This window comes from Gorilla gorilla, chromosome X (assembly GCF_029281585.2).
Source record: "Gorilla gorilla gorilla isolate KB3781 chromosome X, NHGRI_mGorGor1-v2.1_pri, whole genome shotgun sequence".
Classification (NCBI taxonomy): domain Eukaryota; kingdom Metazoa; phylum Chordata; class Mammalia; order Primates; family Hominidae; genus Gorilla; species Gorilla gorilla.
Genome location: NC_073247.2, coordinates 75,874,673 through 75,882,500, shown reverse-complemented (window position 1 = coordinate 75,882,500; position 7,828 = coordinate 75,874,673). Strand labels below are relative to the sequence as shown.

The following is a 7,828-nucleotide window of genomic DNA, read 5'->3' as shown; positions in this document are numbered from 1 at the left end:
ATGGCTGAAACCCAATGGCAGCCTAGAGGAGGAAGGAAGACCTGTCTGGGGACCCATGGTGATGACAGCACAGGGTGACATTGGGAGAGCCAGCCAAGCTTCAGGCCTGTTTCCAAACACAGACTAGTGCTGGCTTGGGTGGCAGCAAATACACCCCAGACCACTAAAACTGTTGATATCATGTCCACACCAAGAGTACTACTGGATGAACACCATGTCTCCATTGCAAGGTCCTGGAATAATGCTTTTGGATGTGATTTTAAGGGAAAATGGGACTTAGTGGAAGCAGCTGCCTTCATCTTATTACCCAATAGGCCTAGTGCCAGACAGCTGTGATCCTGAGAATTCCCAGATGAGACTGGTCCTTGGAGGACCAGTGAATGTGGATAGAGAAGGCCACCTAGTAGGCCTCTCCCAGGGCCAGGATGCCAGTTTCTTGGTGCTTTAGAGTCTCCAAGGAAGCACTGCCTTGGGGCCCAGTTCAAGCCAGCCCTACCTATCTGGCCTCAGCTTGGGTACCAGGCCACAAGACTGCCCGGATAATGGGTTCAGTAAACACCAGTCTCTCTCCCTCCTTAGTCCTATGCCAAGAAGGGAAGTAGCTTCATACACTCAGGAGGCTGGGTGTGTACCCTTCATCCTGCTGCCAGCAGCTTTCCTTACCTGTGCCAGTGCCGCCACCCCACCTGCCCTCAGCCCCCAGGCCCAGTTGCTAGAGGGAGGCATGGGGTTTAGCAGGGAGACTTCAAGTTTACCCATGTGTATGTTGCATTCAAGTTGTTTTTAATATATATATATATATATATATATCAAAAGTCAATTATCTATTTTTATATTGTTTGCATTTTATATTCATGGAAAACAATGTTTATCAATTGTTCTTTTCTGATTTATTTTTAAGCGGTGCTGTTTACAGTTTTAAACAAAACAAAGATGACACAAAAATTGCTGCTGCTTGTGCAGAGGGCTGGCATCTCAACTGCCTAGGGCCCTCCCTCTTTCCCCTCTCCCTACCTTAGCTGTATCACACTGTCCGTTCCCTCCCCCCGTGATAGGGACAGCAGAAGATGCCCAGGTACTGAAGACAAACGCCAAGTGACTCAGGCGTGTGGGACCTGGTAGACAGCTTGTCATTTTCTGGCTTTATTTTATGTTTTTCTTTCTTTTGAACCCTTCTTCCCCATGTCTAGACCCTCTGAGAGTACTCATGTGTCTTATTTTTTTTCCTCGTTATGTTTTGTGCTTTAGTTTTGAAATCAGAGTGCCCATGTTGTGCTATTTGTCTTGTTGAGTTTCTCCAAAGGAGCATTTTGGGAACATTCTCCACCCAATGGGGAAGGAAGGGGGTTTCAACCATGTCCCCTTTCCCCAAGAAGCTGTGGGAGACAGATGACAATGATGCTTGCACTATCAGGAATTTACCATCTCGTTGAGGAAACCCTTGCATAGGACTTCCTAGGAGCTCAGTTGATTGTGACATTTGCCCAGAAGAGAGGCTTTGGGGAACTCCTTCACCCCTCTTGCTGCTTTGGGGGAATCTCCTCCCCTACCACCATTCCCCCTCCCCTGCCCTGCTCCAGCTCACACGTGGATGGTACTTTGGGGAACAGTGACTTTCAGGGTGATGGCTTGCTGGCCTGATCCCCGACTTTCCAATCCTATAGTCACTCCAAAGAAGAAAATCCACATGGTATGTATATGTGTGAGGGTTGGGTCTATTGAGAGGTGGGACTTTAATTATTGTTATTATTATTGGTGCTTATTTTTCCTGCTGTATATGGGGGTGGGGGTGGGGGGGAATAAAACAGGAATGTATATTTAGGTCATGTTAAATAAAATGGCTGGAGGAAGGAGGGAAGAAATTAGGAACTGCAGTACATCATCACCCCAGGTGTAAGAGTTATTTCTCTCCCAGTGCAGAAAGGGGAGTGTGGCCCCTGGCTGTACCTGAGCTTCCTCTTCTCCATCCCTGAGACATCACAAAATCACCCGGGTTCTGACCTCTCCACTTCTAGCTCTCACTGACATCTGGATATCTTGATGCACTGCCTGTTTGTAACAACATATACTTCTTTGCTGAATGCTAATAAACTTCTGGGTTCAAGAGGGAACCCCTCAGTCACTAATGTGCATTCTTGTGGTTTGTTCCACAGTAGTGTGCCTGTAACCCATGGTTGTTGGGATTGCCCTTGGAGAGAAATTGAGAAACCAAGGAGGTGGTGGGTGGAGGTGGAGTGGGGAGAACCAGCAGGGGAAACAGAAGGCAGGGCTGAAATTGAAAGTAGAGGAAATTGCAGTTTTTCATCCAAGCCATGCCTTATATCCCAGTCAGATGCCATATTGGTAAACTCTCTATCACACCTTCTATGCCTTAAGACCTGCCCCTTAAGTCCCTGTGCACTGCCAGGGGCTGGCTATCACTTCTAAAATTAGCCTCAATTTCTGCAAGTATGCGGCCTCCCTACCAGCCAGGAGACAAATGTGTGTACCTCCTGCTGATGGCTCAGTCAAAAGGTTATATCTAATGGTGGGACCGGCAGGCCAAGCTGCAGGAATGGCATCTTTTATCCGGGCCTATGGGCAGAGATGCTGGCCAGATAGCTGCCTGCCCCACCTATTCAGCTGTTGGGCTGGGTGGGGGGATGTGGCTTCTGCCAGTTATTGCAGGGCATCTTATCCAGTGAGCACCAGTGGTATACCATAGCAACAACCAGTCACCTTGGGGGCATGTGCTGATTTCCAGGCCTGTCCTAGCCTAGGTAGGAATCACTTGCCACTTTCTGTTACCACACAAATGCCTACCTGTGCCACCAACCAAGAGAAGGTGATTGTGCTCATGGCTTTGGTTTCTCTAATCCAGATTCTTACCCTTGCTCCCTGGCAAGCAAGAGCATCTGGCACCTGCTGTAGATGCATTCCTGAGTTCCCCCCAGCTGCAATCTCTAAGCAAGCCAAAAGGCCTGAAATAGCAGTTGCTTGAAAGTGCTGTGGGCAGTGCTGCCGTGGATATAATTGAAGGGATCCCTAGGTCCCCTTCCCAGGCCAGCAAAGAAGCTTGGTGGCCCTCAGTATTTCATGAATCAAGCAAAGCCAATTAAAAGCAAATTAGCAAGACAAAAAAAGAGAAACTTACGGGAGGGGAATTGATATTTCATAGAAATTGGATTAACTGTCCTGGGCTGTCCAGGGAAGGAAGGAGCAGGCAGATTGCTAAAGGAACTTTTGGTGCAAGACCCTCTGGGAAAGTCCATAAAATCTCATTATATCTATTAGAAATTCATAAGGGTCCTGGAGTCTGAGAGGCCTGGGTTTCTGCCAATTTTTGCCCCCAGTTAATCAACTGGGCCGTGGGCAAATCTCATCTTTGGAAAATCTTGGGCTAGATTTTACTTAACTGGTTCCCATATGCAAGTCAGAGTCTGGGCTACCTCAAATGACTCAGGACTTTTTCAACTACCTAAGTGCAGGATTTCTCACCCTGATTCTGACTCAGGTGGCCCGGGAGGGAGTATTTTTTGTTTTACCCACATGATGCTTGTGTATTGAACCTGCTGGACAAGAGCTCTTCCTGTTCTGCCATGACAGATGGCTGCCTTTGCTGTGGTCCCCTGAGGAGTGCTTTGCAGTGCTTATTGGGGTGGGGGTCGGGGGGGTGGGTGGCATTGATAGAGGGAATTTCTTAAGAACTTCCTTTTATCATCAAGAAACTCACTTTGGTCAGCTCCAGCACTGTTCTATGGTCTGTCTGAGGGCTGGGGTTGTGCCTAGCAAGTGGTCAGCCCTTGTTTCCAGTTAATGTTTAAAGCAGATGTAAATCCAACAGATAAGAGAGCTTTTTGTAAGCCTTTTTGAAACTGCTGTGGACAAGCTGCTAGTTCCCCACTGCCCCACTTCCAAGGAAGTTGACTGGGCTCTGGGCCCTACTGATCGTGTTCTTCCTTTACTTAATAACTCCTAGGCTTTAGCTGAGCTGCCTGGCTTCTGGGAGCCAAAACTAGCCAGTAAGAGCAAGTGACCTGAGCGTGACATTTTGTAGTTTGCAAACTCTTTCCATCTTTGTTATCTTCTAAATGGCCCTAAAAAGTAGATGAAAAGAGCAGGTAATTTCATCCCCACCATATAGATGAATAAAAGACTCATGGAGAAGTAGAGTGACTTGCTCATGGTTATATAGAATACTGACTGCAAGTCAGTGTGGAAAAGGGTAGGGCAGGCTGGGGTAGAAGAGGTGGTAGAAGAGAAAGTTTACTGCTAATAATTCTCCAAGCACAGAATGAATAACATCATTGATATGTGCCAGGCACTAAACACTACATTTTCTTGTGTAATCCTCAATTTAACCCTATGAAGTTGACATTTGGTGTTATCCCTATTTTCAGATAAGAAAACTGAGACTCAGAGAGGTTAAGACCCTTTCCAAAATTCACCCAACTAGCTCACTGGACTCCAAATCTTGTGCTTTTACCTTTGCACTTATAGTGAAGCTGTCAGCTGAACATTAGGGGTAACTCATAGCAATGGCCCCAGCAGCTGGCCTCAGGCCAGAGCATCCTAAAGCTGAAAGGGACCTCTAGCTGCCTCCCTATCCCACTATGCCCAGCCCAGCCTCCAAGCTCCAAGGCCCTCTCCCCCAGTCAGCAGGGGAGCTTGGTGGCTGTGGCCCTGGTGGAGTCCAGGGTGGGACTCCCATCCCCCACCCAACCCCCAGCCTTGGATCTCTGAGAATTGTTTCCCTCTAGGTGAGCTCAACACTCCTCCCACTTAAATCTGCTAATAAGTGCCCTGGGAAAGATGATGAATAGCAGAGTGAGTCAATAGACATGAGCACTTAGATGCCTGGAGACAGGGCCTCCCACCACTCAGCTTTCGCCACTCAGACCTTTATCATCAATTGGAGCGCTGCCTCATGAGGAGCTACTTAATTGTAAATCACTTAATAGCCACAGTGGGAAATAGTCTCTTTCTTTGGGAGAATAATTGCTGTCTGATGGGCTCTTGAAGGCTGTTCTTTGTTCCCTCAGTTTCTCTCCTACTTTCCCACTTGCTCCCTCTGGATGCCCGAGCACATTTTCTCTGCTCCTTCCAGCCTATGAGGCACTTCATGCAGCTTTCTAAGGGCTCCTGTGCAGCACCCATCACCAACAGGAAGTGGATGATGCTCTAAGTAATGTTATGTCCTTTAAGAGGCCAAAAACGGAATGGGCATCCATCTCCATCTTCAAACTCAGATGTGTCAGGGCAAGAAACAGCCACTGTTTGTTTTCTTTGAAGTATCTGAATTCTGACCCCAGACTCCCCATCCAAACAGGGAAGTGGGAAATTCCATGTCAGTCATGACTGGGAGTCCCCACTCCCTCAAGGGTGGCACTGGAATCCAGGGACTATTTGTGGTGCTCAAAAATCAGGTCAAGGGCAACTAATCTCCCATCTATTCCAGTCGCCACTGACACCCTCATTTTTTACACCAATAGTAGGGGAAGGAAAGCTAAAAGCCCTGAGATCTTAGGTTCTTCCTCCCTCTGAGCACCTTAGGGCTATGTCCACCCTCTCCTTGAGGAGGAGTTTCTACAGCTAAGGGTTCCTACAGTCCCAGACTCAGGAACTCTTCCTTCCCAGCTGGAGCTTCTTTTCTCTTTTCTCTCTTTTCTGGTTCTTCTTTTCTCTCTCTGGGCTTTCAGAAGTCTCTTCCCTCTTTCCTTTGCCTGTAGGATATTATGTCTTCACTGTGGTTTGGGGGGTTTTTATAAAAGAATGATAGATTTAGTGGCTTCAGTCTGATTCTTCTTTCTACACTGCAAAATCCCTCTTATAAGAGGTCTGTCAAGGGCCTGGTTACCTCCATGGAGCAGAAAAATGGGGAATGGGGACATAGGGAGACAACAGACACAAACATAAATATTTCTAGAAATTACTCTGCCACAGAAGACTTTGTCATTGGGGAAAAAAGTGATTTCACTATCCTAGAACTTAAGACTCCAAGATTTTAGCCAGTGCTCTTCCTATAACTCTTGGGAACTTGGGTGATTTCTCAGAGTCTCAGTTTCCTCACTGTAAATGAGGGGGTTGGAGAACATGGAATTTTGAGCTGCAGTTCTTTTCTCACCCTGCCCCTTTTGATGCTCGAAGTCCCCCCTACATCATGTGTCCTCTGCCTGCTCACTGCAACTGGCATAGACTCCTGGAGAAGTTTTAATACCTGAGATGCCCCTTCTTATATTGAGCTGGAATTGGCCTAGCTTAGTCCTTGGGTGCCACACAGATCTTGTCCGCTATCTACCCCATCATAGCCCTTCTAGATCTGAAGGCAGAGGTGGTATTCTTTGGATCAATAAATATTATTGAGTGCCTGTTTTGTGTCAGACTCTGTTCTACATGCCAAGCGTGTGGAAGTGAACAGGAGAGATAAAACCCTTACCTTCACAGAGCTTACTTTTCTTGTGAGAGTGGGGAGGCAGAAAATAAAATAAAATAGAGTGTCAAATGATGATAGGTACAATGGAGAAAAATTAAGTAGAGGAGGAGAGACAGGGATCGCAGTTTAAAATAGAGTGGTCAGAGAAGACTCACTGAGCAGGTCACATTTGAGAGAAGAGCTAAAGCTCTGAGGTGAGAGCATATAATGTATTGCAGGAACAAACATGAGCCCAGAATGGCTGAAGTAGAGTGAGTGAGGGGGACAATGCTAGGAGATAATATCATAGAGGTAGTGTTGGGGCTAGGGGGATGAAACAGGGCCTTGTAGATAACTGTAAAGACATTGTAAAGACTTCTGAGATGGGAGCAGTGACATGAGCTGACTTAAGTCACCTGTAGAAGTGTCTTTTCCAGGCCTAACTAGCTTCAGCTCTGTCTTAGTCCATTTGGCCTGCTATAACATACTCAGTAGCTTATAAACAACTGAAATTTATATCTCACAGTTCTGGAGGCTAGGTAGCACAAGATTAAAGTGCCAGCAGATTCAGTGTCTAGTGAGGCCCACTTCCTCATAGATGGTGCCCCTTCTTGCTTTTTTTTTTTTTTTTTCTCCTCAGACGGAGTCTCATTCTGTTACCCAGGCCGGAGTACAGTGGCGTGATCTCATCTCACTGCAACCTCCACCTCCTGGTTTTAAGTGATTCTCCTGCAGTAGCTGGGATTACAGGTTTGCGCCACCACACCCAGCTAATTTTTGTATTTGTATTACAGACGGGGTTTCGCCATGTTGGCCAGGCTGCTCTCGAACTCCTGACCTCAGGTGATCAGCCCACCTCGGCCTCCCAAAGTGCTAGGATTACAGGCGTGAGCCACCACGCCCAGCCGGTGCCTTCTTGCTTTGTCCTAACATGGTAGAAGGAGCAAACAGCTTCCTTGGGCCTTTTTTATAAGGACATTAATCCCATTCATAAGAATGGAACCCTCATGACCTATCACCTCCTAAAGGCCTCACCTACTAATACTATCACATTGGGGGCCAGGTTTCAACATATGAATTTGGGGATTACACAAACATTCAGACCATAACAAGTAAGCTCCTTCCAGTCCTTCTTATGTGCCTTGGGTCTTAGCCCCCTCCCCAGCCTTCTTGCTCCCTCTTAGGTATACCCCAGTGTGTTGGTGCCCCCTTCAAGCATGGGTCCCAGAATAGGATATGATCTCTTAGGGACTACCTAACCTAGGCAGAGAGGTATGGGGCCATTACTTTCCTTGATGTTCTCTAACATACTTTTAACACTGACTTTTTTTTTTTTTTTTTTTTTGAGACAGGGTCTCACTCTGGAGAGCAGTGGCCCAATCTTGGCTTACTGCAACCTCCACCTTCCAGGTTCAAGCAATCCTCCCACCTCAGCCT

At 47.0% G+C, this 7,828-nt stretch overlaps 1 protein-coding gene across 1 annotated transcript in view; it reads left to right on the top strand.

Moving 5' to 3' along the window:
- Positions 1–2,817, top strand: part of AMER1 (APC membrane recruitment protein 1) — a 21,339-nt gene extending 18,522 nt beyond the window's left edge. Inside the window, exon 2 of the mRNA XM_004064279.5 lies at positions 1–2,817. This exon is cut by the window's left edge and continues 6,145 nt beyond it. The gene's annotated coding sequence lies outside the window, so the exon portion shown is untranslated.
- The last annotated feature ends 5,011 nt before the right edge of the window (positions 2,818–7,828 follow it).